Below are 21871 nucleotides of genomic sequence, written 5' to 3' on the forward strand. Positions count from 1 at the left end.
TTTCACCTTTTGAGATGCTGACTGTACTTCCTTACTGCAGTTTGCAAGGATGGAAGACTCGCCACAGAGCAGAGAAACAACAAAAATCTGGAATATCTGGATTCTGATTAAAATAAACAGGACCAGATGGGAAACTGGAGAAATTAGACACGGAAGACATATTTTCACAGCTTATTGGGCACAGAAATGGCACTAGAAGAAAGGAAAATAGCTAATGCTATTCTAATTAAAATAAAATAAGGCTCTTGGCCTATGTAGTAAGCAAAATCATGGAATGAATTATAAAAGAAGCAGTAAAGGTGCCTTGAGTCTACTAAAACAAATGAGTAATTTGGGGGGTTTTAAATCTGATACACACTTCAACACCAAACTATTCAAATCAGTTTAATATTATTGATAATCATGGATATTTTGAGGATAAAACACATGAGGTGCATTAACTTCATCAAATTCGAACTGTGTTCAGATAAAGAGCCTGCACTTGGGTAAGAGATTATTTTGACCCCACTCACTACTCTTACAAAAGTGGTATTCCCTAAAACATGGTAACTGCAGATCTTTGATAGAATTGCCCATAGTTCTGTGTGAAATGTCGGACTCGTTTTTATGTGAAAAAATTTGGATAACTGAGGCCTATCTGATTTATTTCACTCACGTTTCGAGCAAACTATCTATTATATCTTAAAAATCTTATGTCTGCCCACACTTCCTGTCTACAAACCCTCACTTCCTGTTGTTGCATTTTTGTGTCAACTTATCCCATCGTAAATTCCGATGTCATATTTATAATGGGAACTGCCTATGTAAATGGTATGGTGTGGTTTGCAAATGGTATGTTGGCCTTTATTGCAAGGGGTATGGGGTACAAGGAAGTCTTACTGCAATTGGACAGGGCTTTGGTGAGACCACACCTGGAGTACTGTCTGCAGTTTTGGTCTCCTTACCTAAGGAAGATTATACTTGCCTTAGAGGCAGTGCAACAAAGGTTCACTAGATTGATTCCTGGGATGAGAGTGTTGTCCTATGAAGAGAGATTGTGTAGGGGCCTATACTCTCTGGAGTTTAGAAGAATGAGAGGTGATCTTATTGAAACATATAAGATTCTAAAAGGGCTTGACAGGGTAGATGCTGAGAGGATGTTTCCCCTGGCTGGAGAGTCTAGAACTAGGGGGCATAGTCGCAGGATAAGGGGTCAGGCATTTAGGACTGAGATGAGGAGGAATTTCTTCACTCAGAGGGTCGTGAATATTTGGAATTTTCTACCCCAGAGGGCGGTGGACGCTCAGTCGTTGAGTTTATTCAAGACTGAGATCGATAGATTTTTGGACTCTAGGGGAATCAAGGGATATGGGGATCAGGCGGGAACGTGGAGTTGAGGTCGAAGGTCAGCCATGATCGGATTGAATGGTGGAGCAGGCTCGAGGGGCCGTATGACCAACTCCTGCTCCTATTTCGAAAAAAAAATTTGTAACGCTGTAATTACACCCTCCCAGCACTGGTGGTGCTGTGGCGCCTGAGTTTTCTTCTCCCAATTCCTTAACCCGCACCAGGGAAATTCTCGAATGCTCCAACCAACTTTGTGTCTCAGCTTCCCAAATGGCCGTGGTTTGCCATTTAACAAGAAATAATAATATAAAATCAGAGTATTAAATAAAAATTACCATAGTTATGGTGGGCTCACTGGTCTCTGCGTCACCTGGCGAGGGTATCTGTGGGGGACGGGGGGCGGTGTAGGGCTGACGCATCATCTGAGGCCATTGTGGTGGCTAAGGAATTCTCTAAAATAAATTGTCAAAAGTAAGGGCGAGAAGCAGTCACTGTTGTTATGTGGGCAAACACAGCAGCCAATTTTCGCACAGCAAGGTCCCACAGACAGCAAGGGATTGAGTGACCAGTTAATCAGCTTTGGTGGAGGGGTGAATGGAAATGACAACTCCATTGCTCTTTAATATCCACCTGGACAGGGAGATGGGCCTCGGTTTAACATCTCATCCGAACGACAACACCTGTATCAGTTCAGCACTCCCTCAGTACCACATTGAGATTTCAGCCCAGGATTATGTGCTCAAGCCCTAGATTGGGGCTCTGGAATTCCCTCTCTAAACCTCTCCGCCTCTCTCCTCCTTTAAGACGCTCCTTAAAACCTACCTCTTTGGTCATCTGTCCTAATATCTCCTGATGTGGCTCGGCGTCAAATTTTGTTTGATAATCGCTCCTGTGAAGCGCCTTGGGGACGCTTTACTACATTAAAGGCGCTATATAAATGCAGGTTGTTGTTGTTGTTGTTGTTGGATCCATGACCTCCTGACTCAGGGTGGGAGTGCTACACCGAGCCAAACTGACACAAAATTGTGCAGGGATGCCTGGAAGTTAAGTCCGAAGGACTTAGTCTCTGAGTGGACTCCGCTTGTAGACTGTGCATGCTGGGAAATCACAGGCAGTATGTCCGTCATTTTCCAATACACACGCCCTACGGCCAAGGCTGCTTGATAAATGGTCCCTTCGGAATCACTTACGGTGACATCAGGGTTAAACACTGTTGTGAATGTTTTCTATTTTATTCTAACGTTTATGGGATGCCTAGGCCTGATTACAAATAGACCCCAGCAGTACTGTGCTGACACTTGTTGACAGAAATATTTTCAACTGCTATTCCCTATGAGCGGGGAACACGATATTTGCTTTGCTTCCAAATCACCAAGAAGTGACAGCTTCTCTGGTATCTTCTCCTGAAGCATGTCGAAGGACAATCAAGCCATATTGTTCCATTGCAGAATAATCTATATTATTTATATATATTAATTGGCGACATGCCTCCTACACACTGCAGGGACACTGTTTCAACCACACATTAATTCATGGTGCTGCTTCAACCAGGGACAATACGTAGAGGAAACTATGAAGGTTCTTGAAATGAGGGCTTGCATAATGTCAACTGTCACAAGATCGGTCCATCTCGAGGTCTGTCCATCCAGGAAAAAAAAAGCACTGGGATAAATCACCATTTAGCACTCCTTGGCTCTGAGCTTCACACATATTGGGGATTTGGGCACTGTGTGCCCAATTAATGGCTTGCACAAAGAAAATTACCCCTCAGTCATCTAACTGGACCCTGGAGTTTTCACCTCCAGTATCCAACCCCGAAGACCATTCCAAGTGTTGGTCAGTCTCTCTGAGTGTCAGCCGCAGCTCAGTGGTAGCAGTCTTGCCTCTAATTCAGTAATGGTGGTGGGTTCAAGTCCCACTCCAGAGACTTGAGCACATAATCTAGGCTGACAATCTAGTGCAGTACTAAGGGAGTGTTAGGGGTGCTGTCTTTTGGATGAGACGTTAAACCAAGGCCCCATCTGCCCTCTCAGGTGGATGCAAAAGATCCCATGGCACTATTCGAAGCAGAGCAGGGGAGTTCTGCCCAGTGTTCTGGCCAATATTAATCTCTCAACCAACATCACTAAAACAGATGATCTGGTCATTACCACATTGCTGTTTGTGGGACCTTGCTGTGTGCAAATTGGCTGCCGTGCTCACTACAACAGTGACTACACTTCAAAAGTACTTCATTGGTTATAAAGCGCTTTGGAGCATCCTGAGATCATGAAACGCACTATATAAATGCAAGTCTTTCTTTCTTGCTGATATTACTCTTAAGTTGGCCCTTTGCCAGTTTTAATGAATGTTCTTGTGTCGTGCCTCACCTCACACTCATGGTCTCTGTGTACCATTTAATACCTTGTATACTTCTCTCAAGGAGCTGCATGGCTCATTTATCAGGATGTTGATGGGATATTTGTATATCTGTGTGATACCAATGAACTATGGCAACATTTTCTCACCTCACCTTTGGTTTTCTGAAGGTTGCAATCTCATGTCATGAGCAGGTTAACAGTTCCACTGGCAGTAGTGACACTCCAGCATCTCATTCAAGAGGCCTCAGCCTTGGTCCACTCCAGTATTTACACACAAGTGTTTCCACCAGGGATTGCTGGACAGCAGTCAGGAGTTCCTCTCCTTTCCTCAAGAATGCCAATGGCAGTTCTAAACTCACCAACTGAATTTGATTAATTTAGGTCTGGGATGGAAAATCAGTGTCACACAACATTACTTTCCCCATTGAACTATCAGACCAAGTTCTATTTTATTTGCAATATTTTAAAAATCTTATATCTGCATACACATCCTTTCTACAAAACTTTGCTTCCTGTTGTCATGTTGTTTTCACATTTCCGTGTCCACATTTATAATGGTAACAGCCTACGTAAACTCGTCACACTGTAATTATGCTCTCCCACCACTGGTGGCGCTGTAGAGCCTCGGTTTCATATCTCCCAGCTACTCAGCCTGTACTGCGGAGAAACATCTATGCTCCAATCAACTCTACTTTGCTTCCAAATTGCCGTAACTTTTGCTATTTAACTATATATAAGTAATAATATTAGATCAAAATATTGTATAAAAATAAGGACAAAATGTACGACATCAAAATAGATTACCGCTGTGCAACCTGGTCCAATTATCCTGCACACCTCCGATTTCGCTTCCCCTGAAGTTTACGCTGAGCTTAAACTTTTCATCTGCAATGTAATGAGAGATTGACTAGTTTTTAAAATAAGTAACAAATCTGTTTCACTTTGATTTTGGAGGAGGTTGGGATTGAAGATTGGAGGAGGTTGGGATTGAAGATTGGAGGAGGTTGGGATAGAAGATTGGAGGAGGTTGGGATAGAAGATTGGAGGAGTTTGGGATTGAAGATTGGAGGAGTTTGGGATTGAAGATTGGAGAGGTTGGGATTGAAGATTGGAGAGGTTGGAATTGAAGATTGGAGAGGTTGGGATTGAAGATTGGAGGAGGTTGGGATTGAAGATTGGAGAGGTTGGGATTGAAGATTGGAGGAGGTTGGGATAGAAGATTGGAGGAGGTTGGGATTGAAGATTGGAGGAGGTTGGGATTGAAGATTGGAGAGGTTGGGATTGAAGATTGGAGAGGTTGGGATTGAAGATTGGAGAGGTTGGGATTGAAGATTGGAGGAGGTTGGGATTGAAGATTGGAGGAGGTTGGGATTGAAGAATTGGAGGAGTTTGGGATTGAAGACTGGAGGAGGTTGGGATTGAAGACTGGAGGAGGTTGGGATTTATGTCTGGAGGAGGTTGGGATTGAAGACTGGAGGAGATTGCAGAGATGGAATGGGTAGAGGCCATGGAACACTTTGAAGAGGACAATGAGCTTTTAAAATTCAATATATTAGAGATAGAGAGCCAATGTAGGCCACTGAGGATGGAGATAATGAGTGGGGTCTTGGTGTGGGGCAGGATACAGATGGCTGAGTTTTGGACAAGTTGGAGATCATGGAAGGAGGGGGATGGGAGGCCACCAAGAAACACACTGGAGAAATCAAGTGTAGGGTTTCAGTGGTGGAAGGGTAGAGCCAGGCAGTGCTGTGGCGTTGGACGTGGACCCCGTGATGGGCAGGATGTGAGGTTAGAAGCTCAGCCCTGTTGAAACAGGATGCGAAAGGCTTTGCACGGTCTGATTGAGCCTAAGAGAGCAGCCAGGAAGGGCAATGAAATTAGCGGCAAGAGAGTGGAGTTTACGAAAATAGCTTCGGTTTATCTCATGCTCCGGTGGAGAAAATTCTGACTCAACCAGTCCTAATTCAGGTGCAGCTTTTTTTAGGTTGTGTACCTCCAGCGAGACACAAAATGGTTGCAACAAATCAACCCCACCCCCCCCCCCCAATAAATTTTACTGTCTGATAGCAGAAACAACAGCCCGAGAAGCTAAAGGCCGCAGCTAACATATTAGAATCTTGTAACTGAGGTCACGCATATAGAGAAACCACAAAAATGTGTGATTATTGCATTGTTATTCCAAAGGAGCAGGCAGCTGTTTCCAATAAAGGCAACATGAGCAATGAACTCGAGTGATGCAAAAAGGTCATGTAGAGGCATAAATCTTTGAGATTCTTGTCTGCTGTTTGTGCAGTTTACGGGAGAGAAACACGCCACTCGAAGGGATATTTATCGTGTTTCGAACACTCCCCGGAGAGCATGATTTCTGTCCCATTTAGAGCTTGACAGCTGAGAGACTGGCTGCTTTCTAAATAACAGTTCAATGCTCTGATTGATAATGTATATGGAATAATAAACGGCAGGGAGGGGGTGGAGGGGGAAGGAGAGATGACAAGGCCCTAACAGATCAGTTGCTGTCTTCGACTGCGACTCTGAAGGTTGAACAGTTTATACACATTATACAAACACAAGATTGAGTTACAGCTTTAAACTCCGTCCCCACTCTTGTTATTTGATGTAATAAATCAGGTTTTTTTCCCTCTCTGTTTGTTTAAAGTGTAAAATCTTCACTTACTCGTACTGCTGACGGGAACTGTGGGACAGGGCCTGTCAGCAAGTTGGAGCAGTTACCGTACAAACATTAACCGTGACACATATAGAATCATAGAAGTTACAACATGGAAACAGGCCCTTCGGCCCAACATGTCCATGTCGCCCAGTTTATACCACTAAGCTAGTCCCAATTGCCTGCACTTGGCCCATATCCCTCTATACCCATCTTACCCATGTAACTGTCCAAATGCTTTTTAAAAGACAAAATTGTACCCGCCTCTACTACTGCCTCTGGCAGCTCGTTCCAGACACTCACCACCCTTTGAGTGAAAAAATTGCCCAAAAATTGAGTGAAAAATATACTGTGCTATCAACGCAGGATTGGAGACAGCATCACGTGTTTTCATAGAACCTTACAGCACAGAAGGAGGCTATTCAGCCCATCGTGACTGTGCCAGCTCTTTGAAAGAGTTGGTAGAGTCCACAAAAAGGTACATTAAAAAATATATTTTTTTATTCAGTTCTCCGGGCCCCGCAAAAGTAATCTGGACGGCTGCTATTTCAGGCTTCCCCACTTCGCGACTAATACAACCGTCCTCCCCCTCACCTTCCCAGAACCTGGATAGGAGACAATATGGCCCCGATGTAGGTACATCAGATACAAGTTACAGCCTTCCCTTATTCCACGAAACTCTGTACTTTTCTCAGCTGCCCTTCCGCTACTCCCACTCCCTGAACCCAGCAGGAATGTAGAAAGTGAGTAGATACACAAGGCATGTGCGGGAGGGAGTCCATGCCTTACAAGAGATAAATACAGCACAAAGACACTTTGAACCCCTGCGCCCTGTGCACTCAGGCACTGAATGAAAATCATTTCACTTTGGATGTGTCTTGCAGTCTGACATTCCTTTACTGTGAACTCATGAGAGGTTATTCCATGATCCAGCACTCCCAGCGGAGAGCAGTGTTTGCAGGGAGTGAATCACTGGCTACATACCGGAGATGGACTCTGTGCGAGGGTCACTCCCTTGCTGGAAGCACCAGATCCTGGTCGCATCCCCCATGATGTCAGTTTCAATGCCGCATTAATGTTCGAGGAAAACTAATAGCACAAATTTTCCTTCTGACTTTTCTTCCCTTCCCTCATTCCCTGAATGTGGTTGCTCCTTTTGGATCACAGTTACATAGAGACGACAGTAACTTGTCCAAATGCCCACTTGCGAGCCTGGACGGTGGGTGTCTCTGGACACTGGATCATTGGAAGGCTTTGCAAATGATTCTGTCCTTCCCAATGCACAGGAACTTCCAGCAATGATCAGGAGCAGAGACCTTTCTGCTCACCCTCCAAGACCAGAGTTGCTTACAGAATAGTTGACTTAGCCCACATCAACTACCAATTATGGAGTGAATCATTGAATCTTACTGCACAGAAGGAGGCCATTGTGCCTGTCCCTGCTCTTTGAAAGAGCTATCCAATTCGTCCCAATTTCCCTGCTCTTCCCCCATAGGCCTGCAATTTTTTCCATTTTCAAGTATATTTCTATTTTCCCTTCTCAAAAGTTACGATTGAATCTGCTTCCACCGCCCTTTCAGGCAGTGTAATCCAGATCATAACAACTCGCTGCGTAAAAAAAATTCTCTCCATCTCCCCTCTGGTTCTTTTGCCAATTGCCTGAAATTTTACCTCTGGTCACCGACCCTCCTGTCAGTGGAAATGGTTCCTCCCCATCTACTCTATCAAAACCCCTCACAATTTTGAACACCTCCATCATTTCTCCCCTTAACCTTCTCTGCTCTAAGGAGAACAACCCCAGTGTCTCCAGTCTATCCACATAACTAAAAGCCAGGGGATCAACCCTGGTTCAATGAGGAGTGTAGAAGAGCATGCCAGGAGCAGCACCAGGTGTACCTAAAAATGAGGTGCCAATCTGGTGAAGCTACAACTCAGGACTACATGCATGCCAAACTGCGGAAGCAACATGCTATAGCCAGAGCTAAGCAATTCCACAACCAACGGATCAGATCAAAGTTCTGCTGTCCTGCCACATCCAGTCATGAATGGTGGTGGACAATTAAACAACTAACAGGAGGAGGAGGCTCTGTAAACATCCCCTTCCTCCATGATGGTGGAGTCCAGCACGTGAGTGCAAAAGACAAGGCTGAAGCGTTTGCAACCATCTTCAGCCAGAAGTGCCAAGTGGACGATCCATCTTGGCCTCCTCCCGATATCCCCACCATCACAGAAGCCAGTCTTCAGCCAAATTGATTCAATCCATGTGATATCAAGAAACGGCTGAGTGCACTGGATACAGCAAAGGCTATGGGCTCCGACAACATCCCAGCTGTAGTGCTGAAGACTTGTGCTCCAGAACTAGCTGCGCCTCTAGCCAAGCTGTTCCAGTACAGCTACAACACTGGCATCTACCCAACAATGTGGAAAATTGCCCAGGTATGTCCTGTCCACAAAAAGCAGGACAAATCCAATCCAGCCAATTACTGCCCCATCAGTCCACTCTCAATCATCAGCAAAGTGATGGAAGGTGTCGTCGACAGTGCTATCAAGCGGCACTTACTCACCAATAACCTGCTCACCAATGCTCAGTTTGGGTTCCGCCAGGACCACTCGGCTCCAGACCTCATTACAGCCTTGGTCCAAACATGGACAAAAGAGCTGAATTCCAGAGGTGAGGTGAGAGTGACTGCCCTTGACATCAAGGCAACATTTGACCGAGTGTGGCACCAAGGAGCCCTAGTAAAATTGAAGTCAATGGGAATCAGGGAGAAAACTCTCCAGTGGCTGGAGTCATACCTAGCACAAAGGAAGATGGTAGTGGTTGTTGGAGGCCAATCATCTCAGCCCCAGGACATTGCTGCAGGAGTTCCTCAGGGCAGTGTCCTAGGCCCAACCATCTTCAGCTGCTTCATCAATGACCTTCCCTCCATCATAAGGTCAGAAATGGGGATGTTCGCTGATGATTGCACAGTGTTCAGTTCCATTCGCAACCCCTCAAATAATGAAGCAGTCCGAGCCCGCATGCAGCAAGACCTGGACAACATCCAGGCTTGGGCTGATAAATGGCAAGTAACATTCGCGCCAGATAAGTGCCAGGCAATGACCATCTCCAACAAGAGAGAGTCTAACCACCTCCCGTTGACATTCAACGGCATTACCATCGCCGAATCCCCCACCATCAACATCCTGGGGGTCACCATTGACCAGAAACTTAACTGGACCAGCCATATAAATACTGTGGCTACGAGAGCAGGTCAGAGGCTGGGTATTCTGCGGCGAGTGACTCACCTCCTGACTCCCCAAAGCCTTTCCACCATCTACAAGGCACAAGTCAGGAGTGTGATGGAAAACTCTCCACTTGCTTGGATGAGTGCAGCTCCAACAACACTCAAGAAGCTCGACACCATCCAGGACAAAGCAGCCCGCTTGATTGGCACCCCATCCACCACCCTAAACATTCATTCCCTTCACCACCAGCGCACAGTGGCTGCAGTGTGTACCATCCACAGGATGCACTGCAGCAACTCGCCAAGGCTTCTTCAACAGCACCTCCCAAACCCACGACCTCTACCACCTAGAAGGACAAGATCAGCAGGCGCATGGGAACAACACCACCTGCACGTTCCCCTCAAAGTCACACACCACCCTGACTTGGAAATATATCGCCGTTCCTTCATTGTCACTGGTCAAAATCCTGGAACTCCCTACCTGGCAGCACTGTGGGAGAACCTTCACCACACGGACTGCAGCGGTTCAAGAAGGTGGCTCACCACCACCTTCTCAAGGGCAATTAGGGATGGGTAATAAATGCCGGCCTCGCCAGCGGCGCCCACATCCCATGAACGAATAAAAAAAAGTGCAACGGAAACCTTGTTTCTGCGTGTAGATGGGATATCTGCCGTACGTCCGGCGATGCAGCAGCAGGAGGTCCGCGGATGTTCATGGCCAATATGTCTTTATCCCTCTAAGGTAATGCATCATAAATACCACCTAACTTAATAAATGTTAAAAATGAAGGACAGATTCCCTCCACACTGAGTATTAATACTCAGGCCTTCACCAAAACAAGAGAGTTTCCCCATGGAGTTCCACAGTAGGTCAAATGGGCTTGTTGGAATTTCCTTAACCCTATGGGTGATTCTGCATTCCCAGCAGAGAAGCCATGTCCCCAGGGCACAGGGTCAGAGATAGGGGCACAATATGTGAGGGGGGTCAGAGGTAAAGGGCACAATAAGTGTGCAGGGTGAGAGATAAGGGGTAGAATATGTGAGGAGGGGGTCAGAGATAAAGGCCACTATATTGTAGCCCCAAATGACCATTGTGCACTTCCTGTAAGGGATATACTCCATGGGAAACATGCCATATCGGGGTATTGGTTGGGTGTCTTTTACTGTGGGAATGGTTTTCTGGAATTCCATCTCTCGGTCTTCATTATAACATGGTCCCTGGAGGCCAAGCATTTTTGGTTATTTTGAAGTATACAGCAATGATCCCACAATAAGGCTGTAAACAAAATCAACTGACAAAGTCATAGGATGTGGTCCCACTGAGGAGGGTTGTAAATGTAAAAGGGAATGCTTTGCCTTCCTATTTCTGGTAAAATTTTGATCTATACCATCTGCCACGATCTAGTATTCTGTCTAAATTATCTGCATGTGTCAAAGCCAAGTGTCAGGTTGGCTCAGTTAGTACTGCTCTTACTGCAGAGTTACGATATCGTAGGTTCGAAGCCCCACTTCAGGTCTCAAGCACATAATCCAGAGGTCTTACTTTCATGACCTTGACGTTACCCATGGTGAATATTGGTGTCGAAAGGTTTAACACATTCATGTGAGATTGCTTTGCCCATTATTCTAATGGCAGCATGAATCCATTTAAATCAAAGTAAACAGATTGGCGTCTACATCAGACTAGCAGACAATGAAATTTCATACAGATGTGTTAAGTATTCGTAAACTATTATTGGATCAGTGGTAGAATTCTCGCCTCAGAGTTGTGGGTTCAAATCCCGCTCCAGACAATCCAGGCTGACACTCCAGTGCAGTACTGAGGGAGTGCTGCACTATCGGAGGTCATGAAAGATACCATTTAATTTCTAGGAGAGGATTTTCTTATTGTCGAATTAATTTGTCGGAACATGGGAACAGGAGTAGGCCATTCAGCTTCTTGAGTCTGTCCCGCTATTCAATTTGACCATGACTGATCTGTATCTTAACTCCATCTACCCGCCTTGTCTCTCCTCACTAGAAGGGTCTCTCCTCACTGGAAGGGTCATCTTGGAGTCATCCATTTGATTTGTTGGAGGTTGCAGATTTTGATAATAGCAAATCGCAGGAGTTATTACCAAGATAAAATATAATTGACCGGGGGTGAGAGGTTCTTTGAACACGAGATTTGTGCAGATTATGGATCATGGCCTTTGCTATTCATAAGAGACCATAAGAGATAGGAGCAGGAGTAGGCCATTCGGCCCCTCGAGCCTGCTCCGCCATTTAACGAGATCATGGCTGATCTGATTTTTACCTCAACTCCACTTTCCCGCCCTTTCCCCATATCTTTTGACTGCTTTGCTGATCAAAAATTTGTCTAACTCAGCCTTGAATGTATTCAATGACTCAGCCACCACAGCTTTTTGGAGTAAAGAATTCCAAAGATTCATGACCCTCTGGGAGGAGAAATTCCTCCTCATTTCCATCTTGAACGGGCGACCCCTTATTCTGAGACTATGCCCCCTAGTTTTAGATTCCCCCATGAGGGGTAACATCCTCTCAGCATCTACCCTATCGAGTCCCCTCAGAATCTTGTCTGTCTCAATAAGATCTCCTCTCATTCTTCTAAACTCCAATGAGTATAGACCCAACCTGTTCAATCTTTCCTCATAAGACAACCCTTCCATACCTGGAATCAACCTAGTGAACCTTCTCTGAACTGCCTCCAATGCAAGTATGTCCTTCCTTAAATAAGGGCACCAGAACTCTTACGCAGTACTCCAGGTGTGGTCTCACCAGCACCCTGTACAGTTGTAACATGACTTCCCTGCTTTTATACTCCATCCCCCAGAAATAAAGGCCAATATTCCGTTTGCCTTCCGCATTATCTGCTGCACCCGTATGTTGACTTTTTGTGTTTCATGTACGAGGACACCCAGATCCCTCTGTACCACAGCATTTTGTAGTATTTCTCCATTCAAATAATATTTTGCTTTTTTATTTTTCCTCCCAAAGTGGACGACTTCACATTTTCCCACATTATGTTCCATCTGCCAAATTTTTGCCCATTTGCTTAACCTGTCAATATCCCTTTGCAGACACTTTGTGTCCTCATCGCAACTTGCTTTTCCACCTATCTTTGTATCAGCAGCAAATTTGGCCACAAGACACTCTGTTCCTTCATCCAAGTTATTGATATATATTGTAAATAGTTGAGGCCCCAGCACTGATCCCTGCGGCACCCCACTAGTTACAGATTGCCATTATGAAAATGACCCTTTTATCCCAACTCTTTGTTTTCTGTTAGTTAGCCAATCCCCTATCCATGGCAGTATATTACCCCAACACCATGAGCTCTTATCTTGTGCAGTAATCTTTTATGTGGCACCTTATCGAATGCCTTTTGGAAATCCAAATATACTGCATCCATTGGTTCCCCTTTATTCACCCTGCCCGTTACTTCCTTAAAGAACTCTAATAAATTTGTCAGACATGATTTCCCCTTCATAAAACCATGTAGACTCTCCTTGATTGTATTATGAGTCTCCAAATGTCCTGCTACTACTTCCTTAATAATGGATTCTAGCATTTTCCCAATGACAGATGTTAGGCTAACTGGTCTATAGTTACCTGCTTTCTGTCTCACTCCCTTCTTGAATAGGAGTATTATGTTTGCGGTTTTCCAATCCGCTGGGACTTTTCCAGAATCTAGTGGATTCTGGAAAATTACAACCAATGCATCCACTATCTCTGTAGCCACTTCCTTTAAGACCCTCGGATGCAAGCCATCAGGTCCAGGGGACTTGTCAGCCTTTAGACCCATTAGTTTACCTAGTACTTTTTCTCCAGTGATAGTGTTTGTTTTTAGTTCCTCCCTCCCCTTTGCCCCTTGATTTCCTACTATTATTGGTATGTTATTAGTGTCTTCTACTGTGAAGACAGATACAAAATATTTGTTCAATTCCTCTGCCATTTCCTCGTTTTCCATTATTATTTCCCCAGTCTCATCCTCTAAGGGACCAATGTTTACTTTAGCTACCCTCTTCCTTTTTATATACTTGCAGAAGCTTTTACTGTCAGTTTTTATATTTCTTGCTAGTTTACTCTCATAATTTATTTTCTCCCTCTTTTAGTCATCCTTTGCTGGTTTTTAAAGTTTTCCCAATCTTCGGGCTTACCAGTAATCTTTGCCATGTTGTATGCTTTAGTTTATTCATGAAGTAGATTTGAGATTATCCCTGACACTAAATGCCATTGCCCTGCGATTTCACTAGGGGTATGAGCTGTACTGGTCATAGACAAGGCCTGATGTATAGTTAGCTGTAAAATCAAAATTCAGGTGAAAAGGCAAGTGTTTCATATCAAATAGACACTCATCGCTACAGGAGATAGGTCGGTGGAGAAAAGTTGCAGGGTAATATTGAAAAGGCAGCTCAGTACCAAAGTGGAACTTTTGATATATTTAGACAAGATTGGTCTTCAGATTTTGCAGTTAAGCTGGAATAAATTCTGAACTTCTTTTTTTTTACTTACTCCTTCCCCTCAGTCTCCAGCTTTCTGATAGCCGTCGAGTCAGGTAGGTTCAAACCCCACTCGAGGGACTTGCGCATGTAATCTAGACTGACAATTATAGTGCAGTACTGAGGGAGTGCCGCGCAGTCAGGTGTGCTGTCTTTTGGATGAGGCGTTAAACTGTTTTCCTGTTCAGGTGAACATAAAGGATTCCAGGGCATTATTCAAAGAACAGCAGGGGAGTTCTGGCAGAGTCCTGGTCAACATTTACCCCCCTCAATCCAATCAACACCTCCAAAAATAGATTATCTGCTCCTTTATCTCATTGCTGTCCGTGGGACGTTTTTGTTTGCAAATTGGTTGCTATGTTTTCTTACAAAACAATAGTGACTGCATGTCAAAAGCAATTAATTGGCTGTGAAATGATTTGAAATGTCTTGAGTGCGTGAAAAGTGATCTATAAATTCTCTCTTTTCATTTTGCCTCTGAAAAAAAAGCACAGAAAAGAGGTTACAGAGGCCTGACCTAACAAAGCACAATTTGGCTGCTTTCGATCAAAAGACCTAAATCCAGCTAATCTTTTAAGATTTGTTCACATCCCCTCTACTCAAGGTCCCCTCCGAGCAAGGGATTACTTGAATGACGGTATGGGGGAGGGAGGATTAGAGTCTGAAACAGACCATCCGATTTGATGGATTCCATTTAGGCTTTAACCAAAGCAGTGATACTTTTTGAAAAGCATTCTTTGTCTCCCTCCTTGAGAATGAGATAGATCGCCTTAAAGATTATGAACTGTTTGTGGGACGCAGAAATTGTCCAAAAAAAAAAATAAGAACCAAAATAAAATAATCGGACTGGGATATAACAGATGTAAACGTCCACTGATAAGTAAGTATCGATTCAGATTGCCGCCTTGAAGTCCAGTACAAGCTGTTGTATTTTGCCCTACATTATGATCACACGCCGTTCTTGCAGACCCATTACATATCCAAGCCCCCAAGTTACCACTTGGTGGTGCTGTAAAGAAGGGCAGAGATGCTGCGTCAGTGAATTCTGGCTGAGTGGACGTAACCAGCGATGTGAGAAGGAAGTGGGAAGCAAGGCAGGAAAAGAAAAGCAAGTGGAAAGAATAAATGAAGCAAGGAGGACGGGCAGTGATCCGGGGCAAAAAAAAACAGAAATAAAAATGGGAAATAGACAATAAAGGCACCGGCCTCGACTGACACAAGGGAAGCCATTGCCGTTCGCTTGGCTGCCTGGACAAGTGACTTTGCAGTCAGAGTCTTAACACTTACCTCCGCCATTCATCTCCTCCTACACCATTTGGTCCTGACTCCAGGTTCATAGTAGTTACAGAACAGGAGGAGGCCATTCGGCCCATCGTGCCCGTGCTGGCTCTTTGAAAGAGCTATCCAATTCGTCCCAATTCCCCTGCTCTTTCCCCAAAGCCCTGTCATTTTTTTCTCTTCAACTATTTGTCTAAAATAGTTACTGTTGAATCTTCTCCCTCCACCCCTTCAGGCAGTAGATTTTTTTCATATCATTACAACATCCTTTGGGAAAAAAAAATGCTTCCTCGTGTCGCTTCTGGCTCTTTTGCCAATCACCTTCAATCTGTGTCCTCTGCTTACCGACCAGTCCGCCACTGGAAACAGTTTCTCCTTATTTACTCTATCGAAACCCTTCATGATTTTGAAACACCTCTATCAAACCTCCCCTTAACCTTCTCAGTTCCAAGGAGAACAATCCCAGCTTCTCCAGCCCTGAGCATCCCACCTCTCTTCATCCCACGATTGGTGGCAGAGCTTTCTGATGCCTTGGACCTGCTCCTTGAACTTACTCCCTAAATACTTCCACCTCTTAACTTCTCCGCCCTCCAGTTAAAACCTCCTTAGCACCCATCTTTCCACCTAGCGACCACCTCCCCTGGCCTCTTTCCCACGGCACAGAGTCCGTTCTCCTCATTTATTCCTTTGTAAAGCAGCCTGCGACGTCTCCTCTGTTAATGGTACGATATAACTGCAAGTCGATATTCTACTTGTGGTTGTCACTCAGCTGTATGACTGAGGTAAAAGCCAAGTTCAGAATCAATGTCAGGGAGCATTTCATCACTCAAAGGCCAATCAATACTGGAATGGATTCTGGGTAGGGTAGTTAAGGCAAAACTCTGGAGTCATTCAAGAGTCAGTCAGACACAGTGATGGAGGTAGTGTAGGTTTCCGTTGAAAGATGAGCTAGATGGGCTGAATGGCCTCCCTCCGTCTGTACTGATCTTTCTGATTTTGGGATACCTTGCGATTTTTGTCATTGTTGTTTTCGGCTAGATTGACACCAATAAGAGGTTTTCCTGTCCCATAATGATGCTCTCTTCAGATATACGCTCAACATTGTGATAATATCTCTGTAAATGTCAGTCACATTTTGTACTGACTGATGCTTGCATTTTTGATTACAGGAACTATTTGAATGGAGATATAGGAACATTTTCCTGATTGGTGCAACAAGAAAAAATGTGTACTCATCCACTTGGGGTTAAAAAAATTGATAAAATAAAGGAACTGGCTTAAAAAACACTGACATTGCCAAATTGAAACAATTGAGAACCTTAGTAAGCTTCTTTACTTTTATAGAAGACTTATAACTGAGCAGCGCTAAAGACTTGGACCTTGAGGCCTGCCCCAATGCTGGTGCTGAGGTCCATCAGGACTTTCATCTGCCTGTAGGCTCGGCCCTGACCTCAATCCTGGGGACAGAATCATTTGCACAAAGTAGACGTGGCCGCATGTCATCAGGAAGTTCTTCAAATAAAAAATCACCAATATTGGAGTCGCTGCTCTCCTAGCGGCAACTGGTATCTTGCCAAAGTCAGAAGTTCCTGCATCCTGGTGGGATTTGGTATGCAGTCCGGCAGAGGTATGCTTGGTCAGACCGGATTAGTCATACCTCACTGACCAGGGGTGGAAGAAGGGTTCATCTGGGGGTCAAGGCCAAAATTGCTGTCTGGATCCCCACGGAAACAGTGGCAATTTTCTTTTTGGTTTTCAAAGCAAGGAGAGGCTGATGGGATAGCCTTTCCTTCTCTTGCGGGCCCTCGTGGTTTGACAGATGTTCCAACATCTTTACAGTGGTGGGTACTCCAGCTATGCCCTTAGTGACTCTGGCACCTGCCATTGGCAAGCAAAGAGTGGTTCTATTGACCCCAGAAAGTCCATTGGCAAAGGTTCCCAGTGGGCACGGCTTGGCATTTACGCCAAGATGTGCCCGTTTGCAGATTTTCAGGGCCTACAAGTTTGGTTTCTGCTTCACACTATTGCTAAACTTGTGGAGGTGTTCCCTCCTCCAGTTTCACTCCAGTGTCATGTTAGGCCCTGACACCAGATTCAAGCTCCATTTATACTTCAACTGCAGCGTCACTGTGAAGTGAAACCATATTGCATTGACCCTAGAATTAGTGCAAACGCTCCCTCACAAAGTTGCTTGCAGGTTTTTCCAAGTTACTCACTTCAGAAGGTGTTTGCTTCTTGACTCTGGTTCTTCTATATCTCGTCTCTCTCCCCCCTGCCTCATTTCTTCCAACTGCTAACTTCTTGAAGACGCTTTGTCCCTTTCCTTGATACCAATGTTCCCCGAAGCAACTCCTGTTGGACAACTCAAGGTATTGTAACTGTTTGTCGAAACCTCAATATGAATTGAACTGAAATTCCACAATTGTAAGAAAATAGATGTTTGAGTATCCAACTTTCTCCAGATTTAAAGTGAGATTGTCACCTACTTACATGGTTAATAAAGCTTCTCGTTGTTCACCAGAATGATACCTGGGCTAAAAGGGTTAAATTATGAGGACAGGTTGCATGGACTAGGCTTGTATTCCCTCCAGCATAGAAGGTTAAGGGATGACCTAATTGAGGTGTTTGAGATGATTAAAAGATTTGATAGGGTAGATAGAGAGAAACTATTTTCTCTGACAGGGAAACCCAGAACAAGGAGGCATAGCCTTAAAATTAGAGCTAGGCCGTTCAGGGGTGATGTTAGAAAGCACTTCTTCACACAAAGGGGAATGGAAATCTGGAACTCTCTCCCCCAAAAAGCTGTTAAGGCTGGGGGTCAATAGAAAATTTCAAAACTGAGATTGATAGATTTTTGTTAGGCCAGGGTATTAAGGGTTACAGGACCAAGGCGGGTAGATGGAGTTAAGGTACAGATCAACCATGACCTAATTGAATGGCGGAACATGAATGGGTCCACCATTGACTAGAAATTTAACTGGACCAGCCATATAAATACTGTGGCTACCAAGAGCAGGTCAGAGGCTGGGTATTCTGCAGCAAGTGACTCACCTCCTGACTCCCCAAAGCCTTTCCACCATCTACAAGGCACAAGTCAGGAGTGTGATGGAATACTCTCCACTTGCCTGGATGAGTGCAGCTCCAACAACACTCAAGAAGCTCGACACCATCCAGGACAAAGCAGCCCACTTGATTGGCACCCCATCCACCACCTTAAACATTCACTCCCTTCACCACCGGCGCACTGTGGCTGCAGTGTGTACCATCCACAGGATGCACTGCAGCAACTCGCCAAGGCTTCTTCGACAGCACCTCCAAAACCCGCGACCTCTACCACCTAGAAGGACAAGAGCAGCAGGCACATGGGAACAACACCACCTGCACGTTCCCCTCCAAGTCACACACCATCCCGACTTGGAAATATATTGCCGTTCCTTCATCGTCGCTGGGTCAAAATACTGGAACTCCCTTCCTAACAGCACTGTGGGAGAACCTTCACCACATGGACTGCAGCGGTTCAAGAAGGCGGCTCACCACCACCTTCTCAAGGACAATTAGGGATGGGCAATAAATGCCGGCCTCGCCAGCGACGCCCACATCCGAATTAAAAAAAACAGGCTCGAGGGGCTGAATGGCCTCCTCCTGTTCCTGTGTTGCTATGTTAATATGTTCAAATTTCAAACATCACTCGTGTATGCCTTCAGCATCAAGTAACGACACTGGCAGTTCCCATGGAGCAGCATCTTGCCAGCCTCTTATGGACAGCGTAGATATTCTAGGATGGAAGCGTGAGGGGGAAAGGCTGGCAAAAAGAAAGTCCCAATAACACTCCTTCGCTGATTCAATGACTCCCAGTGATCCTTCCCGCAGTGAGTAACATGGTGCATTGAACCTTAGTCCATTTAAGAGAAATAGGAAGATACCTTGTTGACCGTTGAGACCTTACTCAGGTGTTGGAAGTTCATTGCTAGTCCCCTTGCCTCTGAGTCAGAAGGCCACGCGTTCTGAGCCTCACAATAGACTTCAGTCCAGTAATGAGGCAGTAACGACGCCTTGGGACGTTAAAGGCACTATATAAATCCAAGTTGCTGTTGTGTTTTCCTTTGCAGGAGAAGCTAAATTGAGTCCCTACATGCCTGGCACTTTTTTAAAGCCCACTAGGGAGATCTCCCAGTGTTCTGACCAGAATTCTTCCTTCCACCCAAACTAATTAACCAAGCAATCGTCTCATTGATGATTATGGGACCTTGCTGTGCACAGATTGACTGCCCTGAGTGCCTACGAAACAAAAGTGACGGCACTTCCAAAAAGTAATTTGTTGACTGTAAAGCACGTTGGGACATCCTGAGGGCACAGAAGGTGATATATCAATGTAAGTCTTTATTTTACTCTTATCCACTCGCTGCTTCTTTACACTAAATCTTACCAGTTTAGAAAGATTAATTCATTTGCTTTATGGCTCGGTGTAACTCAAGCTCGAATCACCTTGCAATGTTTTACCGTGTTATTTTTGGAGAAATGGGCCCGCTTTTCTTCCTAAATGGACACGGGCTTACGTTTGGCTGCAGAACACGTGCGTAATCTCTGTTCTCTCATCAGCAGGCATGTAAATCAGGCCTAATCTTTCTCATCCAAATTTAGAGCGGGGAGGAAATTGATAACATTCCTCGCACTCTTCTAAAGCACGGGAGCGGCCGCAGGAATTCACCCCCAAAATGGAAGCAAGAACCTTTTATGGAGCTTGAAGAGTCTTTGTGTGGAGGTACTTGCCAGTGAGTCAGAAGGCCACGAGTTCAAGCCTCACAATAGACTGCAGTCCAGTAATGAGGCAGGAATGATGCCTCGGGACGTTAAAGGCACTATATAAATGCAAGATGTTGTAGTGTTTTCCTTTGCAGGAGATGCTAAATTGAGTCCCTAGTGGTTTTTAACTGGATCCCGCCAGTGGTATTTAACTGAATCTAGCAACTAGTCATAAGGGAACCAATTATATAACGGTGAGTTCCTTGGGACGTTTTACTACGTTAAAGGCGCTATATAAATGCAAGTTGTTGTTGTTAAAGCAGATGAACATGCAAAAATGATACACAGTTGCTTTATGGATCATGTGTGTTCATTGGGTCGAAAATAATTGTTTTTTTTTGCACAAGTTTAATAAAAATCGTAAGACGGGAAGGCGGGGTAATTTCAAAGCAAATAATATTAGACTATCTGCCAAGAAGTTTTAAAACATTAATAGTGCTACTGGCATGTTTCCACATGCTGATTCGAATCAGTATGGCATTCTTTAAACTGCAGGTAGCTGAGTCTGAATGAGAATTATGTAACTATGTTCCTTTAGCAGCAATCAACGTTTGACAGGCCTCAAGCGGAGAAGCAGTTCTATCATTTGTAACGTGCTAATGACGATGTTATACCACTCTATATCTTCACTATTGGCCATGAACACATGGTATAAAAATCAACACTCTCTGTGCAAAGACTAAAGCACGATTATTTTCAGCACTAATACACCAAATCAGAGAATAAACGTTTCTTCATAAATGAGTAAAATCCCACCTTTTTTCTTTAAGTGGATTCTTCCAGCAAAAAACCAGTGCTAGAATCTGTAATCGAAGAAGAAAGAACTTGCATTTATATAGCACCTTTCACAACCTCAGGATGTCCCAAAGCACTTTACAGTCAATGAAGTACTTTTGAAGTGTAGTCACTGTTGTAATGTAGGAAACGCAGCAACCAATTTGCGCACAGCAAGATCCCACAAACAGCAATGTGCTAATGACCAGATAATCTGTTTTTTAGGTGTTGGTTGAGGAATAAATATTGGCCAGGACACCAGGGAGAACTCTTCTTCAAATAATGCCATGGGATCTTTTACATCCGGCTGAGTGGGCAGACAGGGCCTCGGTTTAACCTCTCATCTGAAAGACGGCACCTCCGACAGTGCAGCACTCCCTCAGTACTGCACTGGGTCACCAGCCTAGATTTCATGCTTAAGCCTCTGGAATGGGAGTTGAACCCACGACGTTCTGACAGAGAGGCATTGAGCCATTGCTGACACTGATTGTATTTTATTTAGTTTCTTTAATCATTGCTCATGGCGTGATTTCCTCCATATTGAGGAGACTAAATTCAGATTTGGATGATCGTTTTTCTGAAATTCCCTTGCTGCCCACAGGCAGATTCCCGGGGCATGATTTTAAAATGCCCGCAGGATGGCAGCGGAGGCGGGGGGGCCAATGGGTACGCAGCAAACCCGAATAATAAAAATTTACCATTCCCCACGCGATCGCGATTTAATTGGTGGCCATTAATCTTGTTTTCGGGTTTGCCGTCCGGAAGCTGCGCAGTGGGCGGGCTGCGTACCCGCATGACAGGCTCTCAGCTGGAACATCTGGATTTAAAGGGCCATTGCTCCATTGGCTTTTGCTGGAGCAAAGGGCAAGAAGGCCCAGTGGAGCAGCACAGGGGCAGGGCTGCTCCAGGAGTCAGCAATGCCTCACTTCAGGTGCT

At 44.8% G+C, this 21871-nt stretch overlaps 2 long non-coding RNA genes across 3 annotated transcripts in view; one reads left to right on the forward strand and one right to left on the reverse strand.

Moving 5' to 3' along the window:
• Positions 1-21871, forward strand: part of LOC137304725 (uncharacterized) — a 153702-nt gene that overhangs the window by 10623 nt on the left and 121208 nt on the right. The gene's annotated exons all lie outside the window — the stretch shown is intronic.
• LOC137304723 (uncharacterized) overlaps positions 1-21871 on the reverse strand; it is a 40781-nt gene that overhangs the window by 8625 nt on the left and 10285 nt on the right. The window contains exons 1-2 of one of the 2 annotated variants that reach the window (XR_010958629.1): positions 4491-4564; positions 3839-4035 (exon numbers count right to left, since the gene is read on the reverse strand). The exons of the other annotated variant lie outside the window; for it this stretch is intronic. This is a non-coding gene — a long non-coding RNA (uncharacterized lncRNA). Of the gene's footprint in view, positions 1-3838; positions 4036-4490; positions 4565-21871 lie in introns of those variants that run through there. 2 annotated transcript variants of the gene reach the window in all.

This window comes from Heptranchias perlo, chromosome 38, assembly GCF_035084215.1.
Source record: "Heptranchias perlo isolate sHepPer1 chromosome 38, sHepPer1.hap1, whole genome shotgun sequence".
NCBI lineage: Eukaryota > Metazoa > Chordata > Chondrichthyes > Hexanchiformes > Hexanchidae > Heptranchias > Heptranchias perlo.